Raw genomic sequence first — 26,780 nt, 5'->3', positions numbered from 1 at the left:
TTGCGATACGTTTATCGGTTCGCTCGTAATTAAAGCGTAAATTCGAGTGTCCATAATAAAATCCTATAGTAAGAGGAGTCGTCAGGAACCTAATCTGATCAGTTTAAACAAATAAAAATAAAATAAAAACAAATGATGTATACATAACATAATAATGTAATATACATAGCAGTATTACTACGAAGAACAATATCCAGTAGAGACGAACTCCGATGCAGAGGCACTGAGTCAAGCAGGTCGAGCCGCGAGCTGTATTACTGCGTGAGCTAAGACCGCAGAGACCAGAGTGACACCTGAGTTGCTTTGCTCAACGCTCTGGCTAGAGTCGAGAACGGTGGGGTGAGCGTTGAGCGGGCGAGTTCCGAGAGTGGGGGGAGCGGTGAACGGCCACCACTCACCCGCTCCGAGACAAATCGTCCGTTCCCTTGCGAGCAGGTTGTTGCAAGTAGTTCCTATGTTATCCGCTAGGTGGCTCTCTGTCCTGTTGCTCGCATCAACTGCCCAGAGGGCAGGACGTGCGACTGAAACGATCGCCGACAGAGTGCGATGCGAAGTTAAGCTGCGCCAGACACTGCACGCGGCAGACGACGCACAGAGACGGCACGGCATATGTGAACACAAAATCCAATGGGGCACTGCACAATGCAGGCAGCCAAGGTAGAAGCAGGGCAGAGGCCGGCGCTGGCTGTGTTGTGTGGCATGCACTGTGCTGTGACCAGCAGAGGCGCTGCTGATATACTCCGTCTCTCTCTCTCTCACTCTCTCTGCCATGGGAAACGTTTGGAGCTACCGTTCTTTTTTTCTGAATCACTGATTGTTCACTCCTTTGAAAGATTCAACTCTATGAATCAGTTCAAGAGCGTATCCAACATCTCTAACCCACACACGGCGCCGCTGCTGGAGTCTTAGGGCAATGCAGCTCAACCCCGAAAGAAGTGGCTTACAAAAGGCATGTTCGACCGGTTCCTGAGTAGTGCTCATCAGTCTGGGATCCTTAACGGGAGACGGAGGAAGAAATCACGAAAACCTCACAATTTTTTTTTTAATTTGCTTATTTGAAAGTAGATACAATTGAGATTATTATCCCAAAGTTTTACTTTGAAATTCGAGCTACAAATGGCATAAGAAGATTAGAACTGTAAACAGTGTAATGCGCCATGCCCACTTGTCAATGTATCCAGTGGCAGAAAAATTTTGTTGCTCAATTTCGCCTGTGAACCTGGGAAAATCACTACTGGCCATTAAAATAGCTACACCAACAAGAAATGCAGATGATAAACTGGTATTCATTGGACAAATATATTATACTAGAATTGACATGTGATCACATTTTCACGCAATTTGGGTGCACAGATCCTGAGAAATCAGTAACCAGAACAACCACCTCTGGCTGTAATAACGGCCTTGATACGCCTGGGCATTGAATCAAACAGAGCTTGAATGGTGTGTACAGGTACAGCTGCCCATGCAGCTTCAGCACCAACACGATACCACAGTTCATCAAGAGTAGTGACTGCCGTATCGTGACGAGCCAGTTGCTCAACCTCCATTGACCGGACGTTTTCAATTTGTGAGAGATCTGGAGAACGTGCTGGCCAGGGCAGCAGTCGAACATTTTCTGTATCCAGAAAGGCCCGTACAGGACCTGCAACATCCGGTCGTACATTATCCTGCTGAAATGTAGGGTTTCGCAGGGATCGAATGAAGGGTAGAGCCACGGGTCGTAACACATCTGAAATGTAACGTCCACTGCTCAAAGTGCCATCAATGCGAACAGCCGATCGCGGTGGCCGTGCGGTTCTAGGCGCATCAGTCTGGAACTGCGTGACTGCTACGGTCGCAGGCTCGAATTCTGCCTCGGTCGTGGATGTGTGTGATGTTCTTAGGTTAGTTAGGTTTAAGTAGTTCTAAGTTCTAGGGGACTGATGACCTTAGAAGTTAATTCCCATAGTGCTCAGAGCCATTTGACACATCAGTGCGAACAAGAGGTGACCGAGACGTCTAACCAATGGCACCCCATACCATCACGCCGGGTGATGCGCCAGTATGGCGATGACAGATACACGCTTCCACTGTGCATTCACCGCGATGTCGCCGAACACAGATGCGACCATCATGATGTTGTAAACACAACCTGGATTCATCCGAAACAATGACGTTTTTTCATTCGTGCACCCAGGTTCTTCGTTGAGTACACCATCGCAGGCGCTCCTGTCTGTGATGCACCATCAAGGGTAACCGCAACCATGGTCTCTGAGCTGATAGTCCATGCTGCTGCAAACGTCGTCGAACTGTTCGTGCAGATGGTTGTTGTCTTGCAAACGTCCCCATCTATTGACTCAGGGATCGAGACGTGGCTGCACAGCCATGCGGATAGGATGCCTGTCATCTCGACTGCTAGTGATACGAGGCCGTCGGGATCCAACACGGCGTTCCGTATTACCCTCCTGAACCCACCGATTCCAGATTCCGCTAACAGTCATTGCATCTCGACCAACGCGAGTAGCAAAGTCGCGATACGATAAACCGCAATCGCGATAGGCTACAATCCGACCTTTATCAAAGTCGGAAACGTTATGGTACGCATTTCTCCTCCTTACACGAGGCATCACAACAACGTTTCACCAGGCAACGCCGGTCAACTGCTGTTTGTGTATGAGAAATCGGTTGGAAACTTTCCTCATATCAGCACATTGTAGGTGTCGCCACCGGCGCCAACCTTGTGTGAATGCTCTGTAAATCTAATCATTTGCATATCACAGCATCTTCTTCCTGTCGGTTAAATTTCGCGTCTGTAGCACGTCATCTTCGTGGTGTAGCAATTTTAAGGGCCAGTAGTGTATAAATTTAGAAGGCTGTAGGCTTTGTGTATACAACATGCAGTGTTCTTAGAAGGCTATGGAGCCATTTTGTGGTCCAGGCATGTGTGGTATAGAAGGCTGTGGTGCTTTGTAAACAAGTTGTTTGATGTTTAGTGGAATTTGAGTGAAGTTGGAGTTATTGTGTCATTCTTTCTGCAAGATTGAATATATTGATCGTTTCTTAGAATGCCTAGTTGTAGTAAGTTATTTAAAAAATATAGTTAGTCCCATATTTCCAATAAAGCAGAAAACTGACATTGAGGTTAGAGTTGGGCCTGCAGATGCAAACATAAGGTTGCCTCCAAGTGCATGTAAACTAAAACTTGGGAAGGCTGTTGTGCCAGAACAACCAAATCATATATTTTAAGCTCTCAGCGCTCTCCAGCGGCAGTTGTCGGCTGTACTTGGCTTGCAAACCATCTAGTTTGCTCACGAAAATGGACGATCGCAAAATTCCTGTGTTAGCTCTATTAAAAAGCACATTTAATCTCTTGTCTGCATGTTAGCTATGTTATTCTGTCTGTGGTATGTATAAACAAAAACTTCAGTATCTGTGAACATGTAATAAGACAAAAACGAAAGATGTATGTCCTGTCAGTAGTGACATCAGCTTATAAAACTTCACCAAAACGAACTAACACACTCACTCCTGACATTCCTGACTTACATTTACATAACATCAAATATTACGGAAGTTATATCTATATCCTTCATAGAAAACTCCCACAACTATTTAGAAAATGTGAAGACGGAAAAAAATTGAATATAGTACAATGTGAGCCCTCTACCAGTTTACATTCTATGTAAGTCTGCAGGCTTTCGTGGCCGTTGTCACTGTAGGGGTGTCCACTACTGCAGTAGTGGACACCAGAAGATCCTGAGGAAGATCCCAGCAGAGGGGTCGGAACGTCGATCATTTTAGAAGAATCATGACGTGGCCTAATAACCCAGAAGATTTTAACTTCAGTTTACATTCTGTTCCATAACGTAGTTTATGTACTAACTACGCTGCGATGAAGCTCTGCAGTTAGCGACCACGTTTTTTGTGTTACGATTTCCTAAGGACTTTATTCGCCGAAATGCTATAGACATTTAATGTAACAAATCTGCAAAAGAACGACACGTTTTCCATGAATCTTCAATGTGCCAGCTTACTTTCACAACATGCGAGTCACAACGTGAAAATAACTAAATATAAAAATCATTTAATCACAAATATGGCGTTTTCTTACAATAAACCATAGCAGTAACGATTCGGTCTCGAGACATCGAATGTGTTGGCGCCTAGAAACAGGATACATTTATAGAGTGTAAGGTATAACATAAAATCCACCGAATGTGGGATTCTACTGAATACGACAAATACAATATGTCGTCTTGCTTCCAGCTTGTGATGCAAGGAGAATTCTTGATTCTACTTTATGTAGCATATTGCTGAAATATCACAGAAATTATTTTGTATTCCTCATGACGAAACGACTTCTCAACGTGAAATGGCACGAGGTGACGTCGCAAAATTCGTAAAGCGCCACTTCAAAGTTAGCTAACTCGTTCGGTGCGACGACGGCTTTACCACGGTGGATGTCGGGCCTCGCGGTTCAACGGCAAATCGCGTTGCTGGAAACAGGAAGGTCCCGAAATTGAATCCCAATCGGAGTACAGAATAGTTCAGTATGCTTGTACATGAGAAGCACTATATCCTGCACGTGTTCTGCGGGCCATTGTTGGATGTGATGGTGTCTGGCGCACCCTTATTAGCGAATCCTGTTAGTGTCCACACTGCGGCTGCTTGTGGGCTACCACATTTCATCGAATGAAACAGCAAGTTAACTGTTACCAGTTACTGTTTATTTATCTCCATGACGCGTTTTAAAGGTGTAAACCTCCATCAGCAAGTGGATTTACATTTCTTAGTATGACAGATGTGTGTCTGTTGTGTGTCAAACTAACAAATGTAAATCTACCTGATGATGGAGGTTTTAATCTTTGAAACGCATCGTGGAGATAAATAAACAGTGACTTGTTACAATAAACTTGTTGTTTCATTCGACGCCGCGCGGGGTAGGCGCCTTGTCACGTTTCCCGCGGCTCCCACCCGTCGGAGGTTCGAGTCCTCCCTCGGGCATGGGCATGTGTGTTGTTCTTACCGTAAGTTAGTTTGAGATAGATTAAGTAATATGTAGCCGCTCGGGATTAGCCGCGCGGTTTAAGGCGCTGCAGTCATGGACGGCTGGTCTCGACGGAGGTTCGAGTCCTCCCTCGGGCATGGGTGTCTGATAATTTAGGTTAAGTAGTGTGTAAGCGTGGGGACTGATGACCTTAGCAGTTAAGTCCCATAAGATTTCACGCACACAAGTAATATGTAAGCCTAAGGACCAATGACCTCAGTAGTTTGGTCCCACAAATTTCTAATTTTTTAAATTCTATGTCGATAACAGTCACGGTAAAGCCTAACATAAAATGTTCACATTGGCCTAGAAAGAGAAAAATAGTTTACTTTTTAAATTTGTTAATGTTTTTTAGATGTGTCAATTACTGTAAATGTTTTTTAGATGTGTCAATTACTGTAAAAGAAACAACTACCATAAAGTTATCTCTTAAATGTTTCTTAGTTTTCGATTTAAGATTCAGTAAAGTTTGCGTTATTTTCCACATGCGACAACTTGTTTTCTGTGTAACTCAAAAACTTTACAAAATGGCTCTGAGCATTATGGGACTTAACATCTAAGGTCATCAATCCCCTAGACTTAGAAACTACTTAAACCTAACTAACCTAAGGACATCACACACATCCATGCCCGAGGCAGGATTCGAACCTACGACCGTAGCAGTCATGCGGTTCCGGACTGAAGCGCCCAGAACCTCTCGGCCACAGCGGCCGCTATAGCGATATGCAGATATACAGATGGCGATAGTATCGCCTACACAAGATATCAGAGGGCAGTGCATTAGTGAAGCTGTTATTTGTACTCAGGTGATTCATGTAAAAAGGTGTCCGACATGAATATAGCCACATGACGGGAATTAACAGGCCTTGGAAACGGAATGGTAGTTGGAACTAGAGACACGGGACATTCCGTTTCGAAAATCGCTCAGGAATTCAACATTCCGAGATCTACAGTCTCAAGAGTGTGCCGAGGACAGGAAATTCCAGGTATTACCTCTCAACACGGAAAACGCAATGGGCAACGGCCGTCATTTAACGACCGAGAGCAGCGGAGTATGCGTAGAGTTGTCAGTGCTAACAGACAAGTAACATTGCCTGAAGTAACCGCAGAAATCAGTGTGGAACGTGTGACGAACGGACAGCCCAGCCAAATGTGGCGTTAATGACCTATGGCAGCACACGGTTGACGCGAGTGCCTCTGCTGATAGCACGACATGGCTTGCAGTGGCTCTATGGGCTCGTCAACATGTCGGTTGGACCATAGACGACTGGAAAAGCGTGACCTGGTTACATCAGTTTCGATTTCAGTTGGTAAGAACTAATGGTAGGTGCGGATCTTTCTGTACGCGAGCGGTTGTATATAATTGCTAAATATGGAGCTATTGTATCAGCATACTCTGAGAGGAACCTGACTGGTATACGATCTGGACCCGAAGCCTTGACTTTATTAAGTGATTTAAACTGCTTTGCGACACCGGGGATATCTACTTCTATGTTTCTCATCTTCACAGTTGTTTTTGATTGGAATTCAGGAATATTTACCTCGTCTTCTCTGATGAAGGAGTTTCGGAAAACCGTGTTTAATAACTCTGCTTTAGTGCCACTGTCATAAGTGACTTCACCGTTGTTATAGCGCAGAAGGTATCGGCCGCGCGGGGTAGTCGTGCGGTCTCAGCGCCTTGCCACGGTTCGCGCGGCTCCCCTCGTCGGATGTTCGAGTCCTCCCTCGCGCATGGGTGTATGTGTTGTCCTTAGCTTAAAATAGATTAAGTAGTGTGTAAGCCTAGGCACCGATGACCTCAGCAGTTTGGTCCCATAGTAACTTACCACAAATTTTCAATTTTGAAGGTATTAATTGCGTCTTGCCACTGGCGTGCTTTATTTATGACCAGAATCTCTTTGGGTTTTCTGCGAGATTTCGAGACAGAGTTTCGTTGTTGTTGTTGTTGTTGTGGTCTTCAGTCCTGAGACTGGTTTGATGCAGCTCTCCATGCTACTCTATCCTGTGCAAGCTTCTTCATTTCCCAGTACCTACTGCAACCTACATCCTTCTGAATCTGCTTAGTGTATTGATCTCTTGGTCTCCCTCTACGATTTTTACCCTCCACGCTGCCCTCCAATGCTAAATTTGTGATCCCTCGATGCCTCAGAACATGTCCTACCAACCGATCCCTTCTTCTAGTCAAGTTGTGCCACAAACTTCTCTTCTCCCCAATCCTATTCAATACCTCCTCATTAGTTACGTGATCTACCCACCTTATCTTCAGCATTCTTCTGTAGCACCACATTTCGAAAGCTTCTATTCTCTTCTTGTCCAAACTAGTTATCGTCCATGTCTCACTTCCATACATGGCTACACTCCATACAAATACTTTCAGAAACGACTTCCTGACACCTAAATCTATATTCGATGTTAACAAATTTCTCGTCTTGAGAAACGCTTTCCTTGCCATTGCCAGTCTACATTTTATATCCTCTCTACTTCGACCATCATCGGTTATTTTACTCCCTAAATAGCAAAACTCCTTTACTACTTTAAGTGTCTCATTTCCTAATCTAATTCCCTCAGCATCACCCGACTTAATTTGACTACATTCCATTATCCTCGTTTTGCTTTTGTTGATGTTCATGAGTTTCGTTATGGAAATTATTAAAAGCATCTCGCATTGAAGTACGCACTAACTTACTGTGTTTTACCTGTCACCTTTCAGACAGACGCCCTTTCTGTGGTTCCCTGAGACCCTCTAACCTAAAAAAACCCGCCCAGTCCCTTTCACACAGCCCCCACTACCCGTGTAGCCGCTTCCTGTGTGTAGTGGACCCCTAGCATATTAAGCGGAACCCGGAAACACACCACCCGAAGGCGCAAGTCAAGGAATCTGCAGCCTGCATGGCCACCAATAGATATACTTTGCGTTTCTTTTTTATGGTTGTAGGTGTTACAGCATTCAGTCTAGCAGCAACTGCCTTGTGTCGCTAATCCCTGTATTCGTCACGATACTCACAATTTGTCCAGAATTATTTGTTGCTAAGAGGTCAAGTATGCTTTCGCAACCATTTACGCTTTGAGTGGGCTCATGAACTAATTGTACAAAATAATTTTCTGAGAAAGCATTCAGTACAGTTTATGCCTGTTGCTGGCTGTAAACGTATAATTTTTCCAGAACATCGAGGGTAGAGTGAAGTCACCACCGACTTTAACTGTACGACTGCGGTACCTATTTGAAATGAGACTCAAGCTTTCTTTGAACTGTTCAGCAATTATATCTTCGGAGTCGTGGGTCGGTAAATCGATGCAATTAATAGTTTAGTCCGATTGTCAAGTATAACCTTTACCCATACTATTTCACTGGAACTATATACTTCAATTTCACTACAAAGCAAACTACTTCTGACAGCAATAAATAGTTCACCACCAACTGATGATCTATCCTTTCTGAACACCGTTAGATCGTTTGAAAAAAATCGGCTGAACTTGTTTCCGGCTTTATCCAGCTTTCTGCACCTATAACTATTTGAGCTTCAGCGCTTTCTATTAGGGCTTGGAGCTCTGGTTCTATACCAACACAGCTATGACAATTTACAACTACAATACCGATCGTTTCTGCAACTAACTTGCTGTGTTTTATTTCTCACCTTTCAGACAAACGCCCTTTCTGTGGTTCCCTGAGACCCTCTAACCTAAAAAAACCCGCCCAGTCCATTCCACACAGCCCCCACTACCCGTGTAGCCGCTTCCTGTGTGTAGTGGACCCCTAGCATATTAAGCGGAACCCGGAAACACACCACCCGAAGGCGCAAGTCAAGGAATCTGCAGCCTACATGGCCACAGAACCGCCTGAGCCTCTGATTCAGACCCTCCACTCGGCTCTGCACCAAAGGACCACAGTCGGTTCTATCGATAATGCTACAGATGGTGAGCTCTACCTCAATCTCGCAAGCAAGACTGGCAGTCGTTACCATTTCCGCTAGTCACCCGAACCAGAGAGAATCTCCTCCGAACCAAAGTGAAACACGTCATTGGCACCGACATGAGCCACCACCTGCAGTTGGCTGCACCCTGTACTCTTCATGGCATCCGGAAGAAACCTTTCCACATCCAGTATGACTCCCCCCAATATGCACACGGAGTGCACATGGCTTCCTTCCCCTCCTTGGCAGCCATGTTCCTAAGGGGCCCCATTATGCACCTAACGTTGGAGCTCCCAAATACCAGAAAACCACCTCTGTGAATGCCAAGACCTTGCGTGCCTAGATGCTTACTCTGGAACAGTGTGGACGACTGCATCTGGCTAAGAGACATCATCAGACACAGATAATGCCCAAACCCTGTTCGTCATACGAACTGGGGAGGCCCTACAATCAGACCCTCAGAAAGTTTTTCGCTGCCTGCCAGCCTTGAGACTTATCTCCCACTCGACCACAGAAGGGGGGGGTGGTCAACCTCAGTACAGGCAGTACCCGGGGTGGCCACAGCAGTGGACCGATCGGGGGACATGTATGATGTGCTTGACGTCCCTCGCATCCCCACGTCCGACCCTCCACAGTGATGCAACTTGGCAGCCTCAAGCTGTGTGACAGAAGCCAACACAGCCTGGAGCTGTGAGCGAAGGGTCGCCAACTCAGCTCGCATCTGTACACAGTAATCACAGTTCCTATCCATTACTGCAGTCGCTCCTATTAGAATCTCATAAAAATATGTAACAAACGAACAACTCGGCTGATTAGCAGCAGGAATTCGAAGTGCTTTTCACTAACGGTCCAAACGACACTGAGCTACACTAACCAAAACAAACAAAAGCCTATATGATACGAGGGTCGATAACAGTGGTGGTATCGTATACTACTCTGTTATTAAAATAAAAGCGCAAGAAATTACAAAAATAATCTAGTAACTACATAGGTATCTGTAAATAAGTCGCTCCTGTTGGAAGCTCGTAAAAATATATAACAAACGAACAGTGTACTCGCCTTATTAACAGCAGGAACACAAGGTGCTCTGTCTCTGGCGGTCCATCCGACCTCTCTGGTCAATGAATGTTTCAGTGCCACACACGTTGGGTAGACGATCTATGAGTATTTTACTGTTCCCAAATAATAAACAAAGCAGTTTCCTTTTACTGCAATGTTGCATGCCGTCATACAATTTGTCCTCTTTTAACTCTTTAAAAACAAGTTTTTTTGTCTACCTCTTCGCACCGAGTTGGAAACGAGGACATACTTGGTAAACGGAAGGTGATTACACAGTCAGACGTCAGCTGCCTTCGAAGACAGTTGTCTCGGTGGCACTCCTTTTCCGCGTTCGGTGTTTGATGGATGCGCAAAGACGCAGTCAGCTGCAAACAAAGCGCACACCTTCCAAAGATACTCGCAAACATGACGACATACGCCAGAAGAAGATAAAACACTTCACACCTGTGGTTTCTAGGTACACTGCGACTTACACCGTATGTTGCAGATATAGGTTGTTTCAAAAAGAGTAAACGTACGGTATTGCAAAGTATTATGTTGCCAAAACTATCGATCGCTGCGCCAGGGCTCGGGTTTTGGAGGAACGAGTACACTATCTAGTTTATATTCATTGCCGCTGGGTGTTTGTTGTCTTCTGTTTGCTTGGTTACCGTCAAATGTTGCAAAATGGCTACTCCGCAGAGGAAATCATTTTGTGTTCTCAAGTTTGCGAAGTGTAATTCCGTGATTACAGTGCAAAGACGTGTCATATTGACGTTCCAAACCATCCTCCGAATGGATGGAACATTGGCAGAGGGTATCGACAGTTTGCAGACACAGGATGTGTGTTTAAAGGAAAAAGTCGCCCTCTTGTTTCTGACGAAAACGTTGTACGAATTTAAACCGCTTTCCTACAAAATCAATTTGTCATGCCAGTTGGAAGTTACAACTGTCAACGGCAACAGTCTGGAGTGTTTTGAGACATCGGTTTGTTATGAAGCTGTACAAGTTGCAGCTGTTAGAGGCTCTACGTCATGACGACAAACATAAACCTGTGGCATTCTCTGGCGAGCTACAGAATGTTATTAACAATTATAACACTTTCGCACAACATAACATGTTCAATGAAGAAGCGTCTTTCCAGTTTAATAGGAAAGTAAACAAACACAATGTTCGAATTTGGGTTTTACAGAATCCACGTGCACGCACTGAACGTCTGCGAGATTCATCCAAAGCCAGTGTGTTTTCTGGAATATGTCACTCATCTGTTTACTGTCCATTCTTCTTTGATGATTATATGGATAACGGCCAGCAGTATCTCACTATGTTAGAAAACTGGTTGTTTCAGAGGCTGAACGAGCACAACTTCATTTTTCAACAAGACAGGGCATCCCTTTACTGGAGTCGCCAAGTACGTGAATATCCGAATGAAAATCTATTGAGTCGTTGGACTGGTCGTCCACGGACACTGGATTTGACTGACACCTTGTGACTTCTTCCTGTGGGGTTTCATGGAGGACAACGTTTATGAACGAACACTACCACAGAACCAAGAAGAGTTGAAGAACCGGATCTGTGCTGCCATAATATCAGCGATGATGATGGACATGCTTACCTGAGTATGGAAGGAATTCGAGTATAGATGTGTTACGGTTCGTGTCACTTCTGTAGGACATATTGGATACCTGTAAGCTAGTCTTGAAAGATTCGTAAATATGTGTCCCAGATTTAAAAGTTGTATGTCTTACAGATTAATAAATATATGCGTTCGAAATACAGATATTCTTTTTGAAACACCTATATTTCACTGATGAAATGAAATGTTGTGTGGCTAGGGCCTCCTATCGGGTAGACCGGTTGCCTCGTGCAAGTGATTTTAGTTGTCGCCACTTCGGCGACCTGTGTGTCGATGAGACATATGATGATGAAGACTACACAACACCGCCGGCCGGGGTGGCCGAGCGGTTCTAGGCGCTGCAGTCTGGAACCGCGCGACCGCTACGGTCGCAGGTTCGAATCCTGCCTCGGGCATGGACGTGTGTGCTGTCCTTAGGTTAGTTAGGTTTAAATAGTTCTAAGTTCTAGGGGACTGATGACCTTAGAAGTTGAGTCCCATAGTGCTCAGAGCCATTTGAACCAATACAACACCCAGTCCACGAGCGGAGAAAATCTCCGACACAGCTGGGAACTGAATCTGGTCCCCTTGGCATTCTTCCACGCTAACCACTCAGCTATCGAGGCCAGCATATAAAAGTAGACTACCCACTGCATAGTTCTGTGTCTGCCAAAGGTTGTTACCATGTGGACATTTATATCCATCTCCTGACGCCTCCTCTAGTGACCAACTGTATCCAGTTTGCTCTGCTTGCACTTGACGATCGTCGGTGGAATATATCTTGTGTTTTAAGGCAACAGAATAAATTCTAGTGCAGCCCAAGTAGTTTTACATTTATTGTGGTTTGATAAGTCTAACCGGCTTAAATTGATTTTCCGATTTAATAAAGCACATCTGTTTTGTTAACGTTCTTGATGGAATGGGGTGTTGGTAGGTTTACTGCAGTTTTTTAAAAAAAAACAAGTTTTTATGCAGTTTATGGTATGGTCTGCAAGTGTACTGTATTTTGGTGCATGGCGAAATACTGAAAAACGCTCTGTTCTCAAAGTTTTCAGGAAACAACTGAGCCCAAGGGATTCCTATAAATGGCATGCATTGTTGCAACAGTCCAGCTGTTGTGTATATCGTCTGGAAGGTGTTGAACATTTCGTAGGCAGACGTAGTGGCTTCCAGGCACTCAGAATGATGTCCAAATATGGTATCTTTCTTTTTAGGGTAAATAAAGATATCCTATGGTACAATATTTGGGATCTAATCTGGATTCGGATGTAAAAGGATGTGGAAGTCCGCAATAAATGGAGACATACACATCTTTTGGTGATGATGAAAGCTGTTTAGGCGCTCGACATCTCGTATTTTAGTGCTTGTGTCAAATAAATAAGGGACGAACTTAGGCTACAGTCTTGACAGTTTACAAGATTAAACAACACTTGTCTCGTTGTCAGCTAGCGTAGAGAATTGCTCTGTTCTTAAATTTTCTTAAGAACTGGTGTGAAGTAACTAATTTCTCTCTAAAACAACATGGGGAGAGGGAAGACCAGATAAATGAAAGACTTTATATCTAAAATTATGTAGTGTGAGGAAAAAATCAGGAAAAAGAACGTGCAGGCATCCTCGAAAGCCAATGGGTGGAACTGCCAAAGAATATTATGTCTCAGACTGTATCATAGAGCTTTCTTAAGGACACGGAAAATACCTATTGCTTGGTGACCATCCAGAGAGGTCAGTGTATAATGACATCTACTAAACCCACACTGGAATCGACTAAGGCGCTCTCTTAATTTTAAGCTCCAGACAAACAGGCTGTTGACTATCCTCTGCAAAACTGGTAAGAGGAGAACTATGTAGGCACTGGGCCTATCCAAGAGGGATTTAAATAGCTTCTTTGAAGGGTCAGGAAATTCAAAAAACGAGCAGAATTTCCTTAGCACTTGTAGTGAGGAGTCGCAACATGCCGTGTTGCATTTTGTCGTGACCTAGTGACGTGTGACATACCTCAGGCAATGCCTTATCCAACCCCAAGATTGAGAAAAGGGGTCATAGGTAACTATGTGTAGTCACAAAGTTTTAATCACCATCTCGAAAAAATAAAGTTTCATAATTCATTATTTCTTTATTTGCAAGTAAGTGTCTGCAGCCACCGTACACACTGAAATTCCCCTGCCACAGTAACGTAACACGCAGCTAGAGGTGCCAAAACGAAATGGTACGGCACAATGATAATGCCGAAATGCGCTGCAAGCATGTGCCTACAAGTAAAGGAATGAAAATAATGCCATTAACTTCATTCTTTCGAATTGTTGGTTAAAACTCTATAGCTAGCCCTTACATGTCGAACCTACAAGTAAAGACCCAACTGCTGCTCTGTGCATTACTATCTGGTGACGGATGGCGTACCCTGGCTGGCGGCATTCATGCATTCATGCAAAGAGCATCACCATGGTCTGCACAGTATCATCTTTGGTGCTCTGCAGAACCACCTCCTTTCTATAGGACTATCTAGTCACTTTTCATCTTACCCAAAAATCTTTCTGAAGGCGTCTCGCATATTCGATGACTCAGTGGAACGAATAGAGTAGGTCTTACCAGCCAACATCTCGTCTTGATCTCCTTTACAATATGGTGCCACTATGCTCCAGCAACCCGCTGGGTTGCCAGGTTTGCAGCAGGTGCTGCGCACTTTTACCTTGCCAGAGCCGAGTGCTTCACCTCGATCGCAGAACTGCACTCGCCACCCCACTCCCTTCTGGACTGACTCATCAGCGTGATTTGCTGGAACTTTCAGTGTGTACAGTCGTCAGAAGGACGGGCGCTGATGAGTCACTCAGAGAAATTGCCGACACCGTATGAGTTGGCGGACGATAATCCATTCATTTCGAAATGCTGTTTTGGAAAGGCCAGTGTAATTCCATCCACAAACACTGGACTCAGAAACGATAGTCATCACATGAAAAAAGCACTTCTGTTACAATCGTGCAGTGCTATTGAATGAAATTTTATGTTTCTTTGCAAGTGGAAAGGGCCTTACTGACTATACGATCACTTCCACTTGTCTCTGTCTAGTGGACTTTTTGTCCATTGATCAATGGACATCTCCTAGATGTTATCTCACCACCTAATTCTGTCCGCCGCTCGTGGTCTCGCGGTAGCGTTCTCGCTTCCTGAGCACGGGGTCCCGGGTTCGATTCCCGGCGGGGTCAGGGATTTTCACCTGCCTCGAGATGACTGGGTGTTTGTGTTGTCCTCATCATTTCATCATCATCCAGGGAAGTGGCGCAATTGGACTGAGCAAAGATTGGGTAATTGTACGGGCGCTGATAACCACGCAGTTGAGCGGCCCACAAACCAAACGTCATCATCATCATCATCACCATCTAATTCTGGGTCTACCTCTTCCTCTCGTTCCACCTGCTGTCTTGCAGAATGCTATTCTAGGTAAAACTTCCTGGCAGATTAAAGCTATATGGCAGATTGGGACTCGAAAGCAAGACTTTGGCCAAGTGCTCTGGGAGCTGAGTTACCTGAGCACGAATGACGACTGTGCTCTCAGCTTTACTTCCGCCTGTACCTCATCTCATATCTTCCAAACCTCACAGAAGTACTCCTGCGAAACTTTCAGGATTAGCACTCCTGTAAGAAAGGATATTGCGGAGACATGGCTTTGTTAGTCGCAGCCTGGGGGGTCATTTGTAGAATTATAGGTAGTCTATTCTCTGACAATCTTCATATATGACCAGCGCAGAACAGCCTTCTCTTCTTTGATGTTTTGACGATGTTTCGATGTCTGAACGACTACCAGTTCTTTATTTTTGCTTATCCTCCATCCCATGTTATTTCTATCAACTGCAGGTCCAAAAGTTTTCCTTAGTATTTTCCTCTCGAATATTAAATTTTCTCTTTATCATTCCTTTCAACTATTAATGCTTCACACCCGTATAATGTTACCGGTACAACAGTTAATTCATAAAGGTGAATTTTGAAATTAGTATTCATAGATGTTTTCTTTAAGATACTGATACAACTAAGAAATGTTCCCTCTGCTGCTATTGAACGGGCATCTGCTTCTATTCCTGTTCTGTTGCTGTTACTGAAATGGCTCCCTCGGGACTTCAGGCGGTCAACTGGCTTGCACAGAGTGCTGCATCAACGGTAACAAGGCGAGAAACAGCGGCATTCTGCAAGGATGTTTTTTTTTCTGTGGGACCACGCCTTGTCTCCCATTTAAAGTACACCAAGATGTCGGAAGAGAATATACAAGAAACGTTACCACTTTCTGACTGGAATACCATTGCCATGTTCACAGTTCCACATAATCATGAGTCTGAGTCGAAGCGTGTCACTGGACGCGTTTACGACTATGCAGGACGTAGATCAATAATAATCCTTAGATTTGTACGTTGTTGTTGTGCTCTTCAGTCCTGAGACTGGTTTGATGCAGCTCTCCATACTACTCTATCCTGTGCAAGCTTCTTCATCTCCCAGTAGCTACTGCAGCCTACATCCTTCTGAATCTGCTTAGTGTATTCATCTCTTGGTCTCCCTCTATGATTTTTACCCTCCACGCTGCCCTCCAGTACTAAATTGGTGATCCCTTGATGCCTCAGAACATGTCCTACCAACCGATCCCTTCTTCTGGTCAAGTTGTGCCACAAACTCCTCTTCTCCCCAATTCTATTCAATACCTCCTCATTAGTTATGTGATCTACCCATCTAATGTTCAGTATTCTTCTGTAGCACCACATTTCGAAAGCTTCTATTCTCTTCTTGTCCAAACTATTTATCGTCCATGTTTCACTTCCATACATGGCCACACTCCATACAAATACTTTCAGAAACGACTTCCTGACACTTAAATCTATACTCGATCTTAACAAATTTCTCTTCTTCAGAAACGCTTTCCTTGCCATTGCCAGTCTATATTTTATATCCTTTCTACTTCGACCATCATCAATTATTTTGCTCCCCAATTAGCAAAACTCCTTTACTACTTTAAGTGTCTCATTTCCTAATCTAATTCCCTCAGCATCACCCGACTTATTGCCCTCCCAATAATTCATTAAACTACGTTTCCTTTATTGGCGCATGTTATTTCGTATACGTTACTATCAGGAGAACCCCAAGAGTCAAGCCACATATCTACATAACTTTTAAAATCATCATAAATATTTGAGGCACTGTAGTTACATGTTACATTAATCTATTCATATCTGTGTAACACATTTTATCATTTTTTGCCTCAAATTTCTTTAACATATACCCAAAACGAAAATCTGCAACAAGCATTAAAGAAATATCTAAAACAGTCAGTCTGACAGCTATGAGGTTCTTGAAAATAATGTTGAGTTCAGTTAATACAATAGCAACCAAATTATCCTTAAATACAACACTGCACCTGAAATTCGATCTTGCAAATCAGAGCAGCAACTCCATGCCTATCTTCCCAACTAGTTTCTAGCTTCACATCAGTCATTTTTTGCACGTTATGAATAGTTTTGATAAAAACACTGTTATTTTTAAGTTTAAGAAAATTCGTTCCTAATTCTTTTTATGTATCCAGATATTTCTCAGCATTAATATCGATATTCCGTTTCATTCAGGGAGCTTAACGGACGGGATAGTATTCGCTGAATTTTGCTTAGAATAATATGACTGTTCAGACATTACTTTTAATTTCTAGCGTGTGTAGCTCCTTGAAATATATCAGTTAAATGACAATGGTCTCTGCGTTTTAAATCAGTTTGCTTTACGTATTCCTTGCGGATGTGGAAAATTTGGAAGTTCCTGCTGTTCTATACGAGTGTATACGAGGGGCGTTCAATAAATAATGCAATACATTTTTTTTCACGGCCAGTTTCGGTCGAAAAAATGTGGAATTTGTTGTGGAACATAGTGAAATATTCCCGTTTAAGCCCCTACAGTTTCATGAAGTTCCGATGGATAGTGGAGCTATAAGTAGCCTTCAAAGTGGTGTCTGTAACGGAGGTGCGTTCCAGGCAGAGAGCTTTCATTGAGGTTCTTTTGGCTGAAAAGCAGAGCATCGCAGATATTCATAGGTGCTTTCAGAATGTCTACAGAGACCAGGCAGTGAACAAAAGCACGTTGTGTCATTGGACGAGGAGTCTGTCAACATCGCAACAATGTTGCACAATCCTGTCCGATTACCCGCGTGCAGGCCGGCCGCACACAGATGTGACTCCTGCAGTGTTGAAACGTGCGGACACTCTCACTCGTGGTGATCGACGGATAACAATCGAACAGATAACAATGGAACACCCCGCTGCCAAACTGCACGTCTCTGCTGGTAATGCTGACACACTCGTCCACCAGTTGGTGTACTCAAAGGTGTGTGCCCGCTGGATTGCTCGCCGGCGAACAGAAAACCACAAAAAAACGGTTCAAATGGCTCTGAGCACTATGGGACTTAACATCTGCGGTCATCAGTCCCCTAGAACTTAGAACTACTTAACCTAACTAACCTAAGGACATCACACACATCCATGCCCGAGGCATGATTCGAACCTGCGACCGTAGCGGTCGCGTGTTTCCAGACTGGAGCGCCTAGAACCGCTCGGCCACTGCGGCCGGTCACGTTGGCTCCTACGTCGGCAAGTAGGACATACAGACTATCCGAGTAATATGACTTCAGGCCGTCGCTGTGAACGGAAATTATATTGAAACAGGATTTTGTAGCCAAAGGAGGGAGAATAATATGGTGTATTGGAATCCTGAATAAAACCACCCTGATTAAAAAAAAAAAAATTGCATTACTTATTGAACGCCGCTCGTGTATACACAACTCATTTCAGCTTCAGAACGTAAGCATAAGGGATGTTTACTACTAATAATCTCAAATTTTTTGTACTAGAATGTTATTATAGCTTAATAGAATCTTTTTCTTCTTGTGACTGCAGAACATAATACGAAATTCTGGAATACTGTGACATCTTCATTTGCAAGCTGTTTGATGAAGAAAAGCTCTTTGCAGATAGTTCAGTAGTATGTAATTATAAATAACGAGTAAAGCTTTTGCCAAAGCAGATTAAAATCAGAGTTGGTACTTTTGAAAGGATTTACTTGGATCCTGTTTTCACACGAAGAATTGGAACTGGCGTAACAGCCAGTAACGATTGTTTTAATGACCCTAAACATTTTTCTATCCGTAGCTCGTGGTCTTGCGATAGCGCTCTCGCTTCCCGCGCACGGGGTCCCGGGTTCGATTCCCGGCGGGGTCAGGCATTTTACCTACCTCGAGATGACTGGGTGTTGTTGTGTCGTCTTCATCATCATCATTCATCCCCATTACGGTAGCAGGAAGGCAATGGCAAACCACCTCCGCTAGGACCTCATTATCATCAAGCACTTTCTTGACGCACATCTTTCAGTTTTCGCCAGTAGAATACGCGATATCATTTGGCAGCTTAAGATACATGTTCCAATTTGTAAATTCCTAACTCTCAAATCAGGTGAGCTTAGGAGGTATAATAAACAGCAACAATGCGTCTCTCTCGTTGTTCTATGACATTAGCGAATGGTATTCAAGCCATGTTAAAGAAGGGCTAGTAAAAACACTGCAAACTTTCCAAGTTTGCGATTCCGGCTGGGCATTAAAATAAATTTTGAAATTCTGTGTTAACATGAATATGAATAAAGGCTTTTACGCAGGAACACAAAGAAGATTGCCAAAAGTAATTGAGAAAAAATATGCCATGATAAATGTTGATTCAAAGAACGATAATTATTACTGCAAATTATAGTTGGTCTGTTACCAGCAAACAACACTGCAAGCTGCATCTTCAGTTATCACCTACATTGAGATGCACTGAACCTTCCAAATATTTCACTTCCCAGCGATCTGAATCAGGTGGAAGTAGTTGAGGGAAACGTCGGAAATGTATCCGTTAATGTGTTTGGTATTCGGATACTCTGAGCACGAGTGGTTGATTATAGGAGGGAAAAAAGTATAAGAAAGAAATGAGTTTTAAATGGTTCCATTGTGTGTATCACTGCATATTCACGAGAACCGTCTGAATTTCTTTGCTGACAGTCAAAAATAGCGAATTGGCTGCAGATTTAGTTGAGCAATTCAGACGAATCATCAGCGTCATACCCAAAGCAGAGAAACAGTAAATAAACTGTGGCAATTGTAGCAAACAACTAAAGCTACTATTAGTCATGCAGTTGTTGTTGTTGTGGTCTTCAGTCCTGAGACTGGTTTGATGCAGCTCTCCATGCTACTCTATCCTGTGCAAGCTTCTTCATCTCCCAGTACCTACTGCAACCTACATCCTTCTGAATCTGCTTAGTGTATTCATCTCTTGGTCTCCCTCTACGATTTTTACCCTCCACGCTGCCCTCCAATGCTAAATTTGTGATCCCTCGATGCCTCAGAACATGTCCTACCAACCGATCCCTTCTTCTAGTCAAGTTGTGCCACAAACTTCTCTTCTCCCCAATCCTATTCAATACCCCCTCATTAGTTACGTGATCTACCCACCTTATCTTCAGCATTCTTCTGTAGCACACACATTTCGAAAGCTTCTATTCTCTTCTTGTCCAAACTAGTTATCGTCCATGTTTCACTTCCATACATGGCTACACTCCATACAAATACTTTCACAAACGACTTCCTGACACCTAAATCTATATTCGATGTTAACAAATTTCTCTTCTTGAGAAACTCTTTCCTTGCCATTGCCAGTCTACATTTTATATCCTCTCTACTTCGACCATCATCGGTTATTTTACTCCCTAAATAGCAAAACTCCTTTACTACTTTAAGTGTCTCATTTCCTAATCTAATTCCCTCAGCATCACCCGACTTAATTTGACTACATTCCATTATCCTCGTTTTGCTTTTGTTGATGTTCATCTTAAATCCTCCTTTCAAGACACTGTCCATTCCGTTCAACTGCTCTTCCAAGTCCTTTGCTGTCTCTGACAGAATTACAATGTCATCGGCGAACCTCAAAGTTTTTATTTCTTCTCCATGGATTTTAATACCTACTCCGAATTTTTCTTTTGTTTCCTTTACTGCTTGCTCAATATACAGATTGAATAACATTGGGGAGAGGCTACAACCCTGTCTCACTCCTTTCCCAACCACTGCTTCCCTTTCATGCCCCTCGACTCTTATATCTGCCATCTGGTTTCTGTACAAATTGTAAATAGCCTTTCGCTCCCTGTATTTTACCCCTGCCACCTTCAGAATTTGAAAGAGAGTATTCCAGTCAACATTGTCAAAAGCTTTCTCTAAGTCTACAAATGCTAGAAACGTAGGTTTGCCTTTTCTTAATCTTTCTTCCAAGATAAGTCGTAAGGTCAGTATTGCCTCACGTGTTCCAACATTTCTACGGAATCCAAACTGATCTTCCCCGAGGTCGGCTTCTACCAGTTTTTCCATTCGTCTGTAAAGAATTCGCGTTAGTATTTTGCAGCTGTGACTTATTAAACTGATAGTTCGGTAACTTTCACATCTGTCAACACCTGCTTTCTTTGGGATTGGAATTATTATATTCTTCTTAAAGTCTGAGGGTATTTCGCCTGTATCATACATCGTGCTCACCAGATGGTAGAGTTTTGTCATGATTGGCTCTCCCGAGGCCATCAGCAGTTCTAATGGAATGTTGTCTACTCCCGGGGCCTTGTTTTGACTCAGGTCTTTCAGTGCTCTGTAAAACTCTTCACGCAGTATCTTATCTCCCATTTCATCTTCATCTACATCCTCTTCCATTTCCATAATATTGTCCTCAAGTACATCGCCCTTGTATAAACCCTCTATATACTCCTTCCACCTTTCTGCTTTCTGCTTTGCCATCTGAGCTCTTGATATTCATACAAGTGGTTCTCTTCTCTCCAAAGGTCTCTTTAATTTTCCTGTAGGCAGTATCTATCTTACCCCTAGTGAGACAAGCCTCTACATCCTTACATTTGTCCTCTAGCCATCCCTGCTTAGCCATTTTGCACTTCCTGTCGATTTCATTTTTGAGACGTTTGTATTCCTTTTTGCCTGCTTCATTTACTGCATTTTTATATTTTCTCCTTTCATCAATTAAATTCAATATTTCTTCTGTTACCCAAGGATTTCTACTAGCCCTCGTCTTTTTACCTACTTGATCCTCTGCTCTCTTCACCACTTCATCCCTCAGAGCTACCCATTCTTCTTCTACTGTATTTATTTCCCCCATTCCTGTCAATTGTCCCCTAATGCTCTCCCTGAAACTCTCTACAACCTCTGGTTCTTTCAGTTTATCCAGGTCCCATCTCCTTAAATTCCCACCTTTTTGCAGTTTCTTCAGTTTCAATCTGCAGTTCATAACCAATAGATTGTGGTCAGAATCTACATCTGCCGCAGGAAATGTCTTACAGTTTAAAACCTGGTTCCTAAATCTCTGTCTTACCATTATATAATCTATCTGAAACCTGTCAGTATCTACAGGCTTCTTCCATGTATACAGCCTCCTTTCATGATTCTTGAACCAAGTGTTAGCTATGATTAAGTTATGCTCTGTGCAAAATTCTACAAGGCGGCTTCCTCTTTCATTCCTTCCCCCCAATCCATATTCACCTACTATGTTTCCTTCTCTCCCTTTTCCTACTGACGAATTCCAGTCACCCATGACTATTAAATTTTCGTCTCCCTTCACTACCTGAATAATTTCTTTTATCTCGTCATACATTTCATCTATTTCTTCATCATCTGCAGAGCTAGTTGGCATGTAAACTTGTACTACTGTAGTAGGCATGGGCTTTGTGTCTATCTTGGCCACAATAATGCGTTCACTATGCTGTTTGTAGTAGCTAACCCGCACTCCTATTTTTTTATTCATTATTAAACCTACTCCTGCATTACCCCTATTTGATTTTGTATTTATAACCCTGTAATCACCTGACAAAAAGTCTTGTTCCTCCTGCCACCGAACTTCACTAATTCCTACTATATCTAACTTTAACCTATCCATCTCCCTTTTTAAATTTTCTAACCTACCTGCCCGATTAAGTGATCTGACATTCCACGCTCCGATCCGTAGAACGCCAGTTTTCTTTCTCCTGATAACGACGTCCTCTTGAGTAGTCCCCGCCCGGAGATCCGAATGGGGGACTATTTTACCTCCGGAATATTTTACCCAAGAGGACGCCATCATCAATTAATCATACAGTAGAGCTGCATGTCCTCGGGAAAAATTACGGCTGTAGTTTCCCCTTGCTTTCAGCCGTTCGCAGTACCAGCACAGCAAGGCCGTTTTGGTTAATGTTGCAAGGCCAGATCAGTCAATCATCCAGACTGATGCCCCTGCAACTACTGAAAAGGCTGCTGCCCCTCTTCAGGAACCACATGTTTGTCTGGCCTCTCAACAGATACCCCTCCGTTGTGGTTGCACCTACGGTACGGCCATCTGCATCGCTGAGGCACGCAAGCCTCCCCACCAACGGCAAGGTCCATGGTTCATGGGGGGAGTCATACAGTATATGCGAATATTGAATGTTCGTTAGAACTGAGTGCTACTGACATAATTCATGTTCATAATCCATGTTATATTTCTATCTACATACTGTGAACACTGTGATGAATATTCAGAGTTTCAGATGTATCGAGGTGCTGACTGTATGTAATAGTTCAACAAACAGCTGTATCTAATTGGTGACTGTATGAAAAAAATTACTTGTTGGAAAACATCATGATGTGCGAGTGTGAATGTGTGGAAGTTTTTTAAGACGTTTGTATCGTAAAATTAACTGCAGCATTGTTCCCTTAAGGCTAGCTCTACTTGGAGCACTAAGTAATGCTGAGTTAGCATGGTCTTTACAGGCGTGAGTGCTATCTAACAATGGCCGACAAGGTATTCAGAAACGCTCTCTCATTCAAGACGATTCAGTTGGGATGTGAAGAAGTGTGCAGACAGATTTCATTGAATCATTTCACATTTCATGCAGACACAGCAAGAAACACCTTCCAGTTACGTAACGAGATGCGTAGGCTGCGTACTTTTTGATGCGTCATCCAGTCCCTTAGACCCCACCAGGTACATTTAAGTATGCGTTACACCTCACATGCTTCCATGAATTAAATTCCAAGTCACGCCTCTGTGAGTATTTCTTGTTATTATCTCCCATGAAGCATCTGCACAATGGAACCCTCCAGTCAGCTAAGCAGCTTAGAAGAGGATTACATCAGCATGTGATAGGTTTTCAGATTTCCTTGTCATCATTTCTTATTACTGCAAGGTGGATTCGTTGTTGTGGGTAGGTGGGGAAAAGCTGTGAGATGAACAGCACCGCGTAAACATGCTGCTTCCATATTTCGTTCTGACTGCTTCCATCTGCTAGTCTGGAGCACGTACTGTATGTAGAGAGGGAGAACGAAATGGTTATGCACACACACACACACAACTCGCGTGCTGAGTGATGAGTTGAAGTTTAAAGAGTTCACAGTTTTGTTGCCATTAGCATTCTAATTAACTCTCGTTTTCAAATAGATTTTTTCTTTAACAGAAATATGTCTCACTAAAAACTGAAGCGATTATGAGACATTTGATCGCATTGAGTGGATTTTCCAACGGAGCAGTGAGCACTGGCGAGAATATTTGTAAATAATGTACGTTACAATATGGAGAATTAATTATATCAATTAGCACCTGCTGTTGTTACTGATAAACTACACTCCTGGAAATGGAAAAAAGAACACATTGACACCGGTGTGTCAGACCCACCATACTTGCTCCGGACACTGCGAGAGGGCTGTACAAGCAATGATCACACGCACGGCACAGCGGACACACCAGGAACCGCGGTGTTGGCCGTCGAATGGCGCTAGCTGCGCAGCATTTGTGCACCGCCACCGTCAGTGTCAGCCAGTTTGCCGTGGCATACGGAGCTCCATCGCAGTCTTTAACACTGGTAGCATGCCGCGACAGCGTGGACGTGAACCGTATGTGCAGTTGACGGACTTTGAGCGAGGGCGTATAGTGGGCATGCGGGAGGCCGGGTGGACGTACCGCCGAATTGCTCAACACGTGGGGCGTGAGGTCTCCACAGTACATCGATGTTGTCGCCAGTGATCGGCGGGAGGTGCACGTGCCCGTCGACCTGGGACCGGACCGCAGCGACGCACGGATGCACGCCAAGACCGTAGGATCCTACGCAGTGCCGTAGGGGACCGCACCGCCACTTCCCAGCAAATTAGGGACACTGTTGCTCCTGGGGTATCGGCGAGGACCATTCGCAACCGTCTCCATGAAGCTGGGCTACGGTCCCGCACACCGTTAGGCCGTCTTCCGCTCACGCCTCAACATCGTGCAGCCCGCCTCCAGTGGTGTCGCGACAGGCGTGAATGGAGGGACGAATGGAGACGTGTCGTCTTCAGCGATGAGAGTCGCTTCTGCCTTGGTGCCAATGATGCTCGTATGCGTGTTTGGCGCCGTGCAGGTGAGCGCCACAATCAGGACTGCATACGACCGAGGCACACAGGGCCAACACCCGGCATCATGGTGTGGGGAGCGATCTCCTACACTGGCCGTACACCACTGGTGATCGTCGACGGGACACTGAATAGTGCACGGTACATCCAAACCGTCATCGAACCCATCGTTCTACCATTCCTAGACCGGCAAGGGAACTTGCTGTTCCAACAGGACAATGCACGTCCGCATGTATCCCGTGCCACCCAACGTGCTCTAGAAGGTGTAAGTCAACTACCCTGGCCAGCAAGATCTCCGTATCTGTCCCCCATTGAGCATGTTTGGGACTGGATGAAGCGTCGTCTCACGCGGTCTGCACGTCCAGCACGAACGCTGGTCCAACTGAGGCGCCAGGTGGAAATGGCATGGCAAGCCGTTCCACAGGACTACATCCAGCATCTCTACGATCGTCTCCATGGGAGAATAGCAGCCTGCATTGCTGCGAAAGGTGGATATACACTGTACTAGTGCCGACATTGTGCATGCTCTGTTGCCTGTGTCTATGTGCCTGTGGTTCTGTCAGTGTGATCATGTGATGTATCTGACCCCAGGAATGTGTCAATAAAGTTTCCCCTTCCTGGGACAATGAATTCACGGTGTTCTTATTTCAATTTCCAGGAGTGTGTTTTTAGTGAATTACGTTGACTAAAATACAACACAGAATAGATTATAACATACTTCTAAGTTTTAATGAAAACATTGTAAACAATTTCATACACTTGTTATGGCACTATCAGATTTTGTCACATACGTAATACACACTCTGTGTTTGTGAAAGTGGAAGTAACGTACGTTAGTCATAACTTGATAATAGCTGCAATTGCTGGTACGTTAAGTGAACCATTACTGAGAAAATTCAAAAAGTGTTGTTGATTAAAGTACCTTTTTTGTACCTATCGTTTCTTGAACGTTATTTGAAATACCATATGTTAATATCCCACCCGCTACCCGCTTCGAAAATCGCAGACAACACTATTACATCAAAATTCAGTGTGTATTACTCGGAACAGCGCAAAACTGTAGTATATACTAAGTAATCGAGCCATTTTACATTTTTTCCCACTCCATTATAGATTATCGATTTATCTGTGGAGATGATTGTAATTTCAGTTTTTTCCTTACAAAATGTTAAAATACGAAATTAATGCCGCTATCTGTTGGTGATGCCCTTGAGGTCAACATCCTTATGTTTTTGCGCTATATAGGAAAAGCATTTAAACCCGATTCTCAACTGCTATAGAGACTGGTTCATAACAATAGTGTGGATGATTGGTGTTTCACCGGTAGATGTCTATAGCGATGGTTTAATAATTCACAATGTAAGATACGCAGGAATGAGAGATTGCATAAGCTATTGTTTAAAACTGGGCCCAATAAAGTGAGTTACATAACACGCCATCTTCAAACCGACGATAAAATTATCAGGGCTACCCACGTTTATGGACGACACTACCTCTCCTGTAGACCAATAAATTCCAACAGGGGCTACAACTATACCAATATCGTTAAGCCTGCAATACGTAAACGTGTTAGATCAAAACTGAGAGACGATGAATTGCATATCAGCATTGGAACGTACAGGCATGGAGAGACGAAAATGAACTTGACGTTAAATGTTGGAAGATGTTTCCAACAAATCGTCAGCACATATCAACTACGTCTGTTGGAATAATCTCAATAAATTGGTAGAACAGTTATTTTTCTCACTATCATGGGAAGTGATGGACAATATT

General features: G+C 43.7%; 1 protein-coding gene across 2 annotated transcripts in view; it reads right to left on the bottom strand.

Annotated features, from left to right (window-relative positions):
• LOC126100398 (fatty acyl-CoA reductase 1-like) overlaps positions 1–26,780 on the bottom strand; it is a 252,381-nt gene that overhangs the window by 63,410 nt on the left and 162,191 nt on the right. The window lies entirely within an intron of this gene.

The sequence above is a fragment of the Schistocerca cancellata genome, chromosome 9 (genome assembly GCF_023864275.1).
Source record: "Schistocerca cancellata isolate TAMUIC-IGC-003103 chromosome 9, iqSchCanc2.1, whole genome shotgun sequence".
In the NCBI taxonomy this organism is placed as follows: domain Eukaryota; kingdom Metazoa; phylum Arthropoda; class Insecta; order Orthoptera; family Acrididae; genus Schistocerca; species Schistocerca cancellata.
Note: the sequence above shows the minus strand (reverse complement) of the source record. Positions and strands in the feature narration are given on the sequence as shown.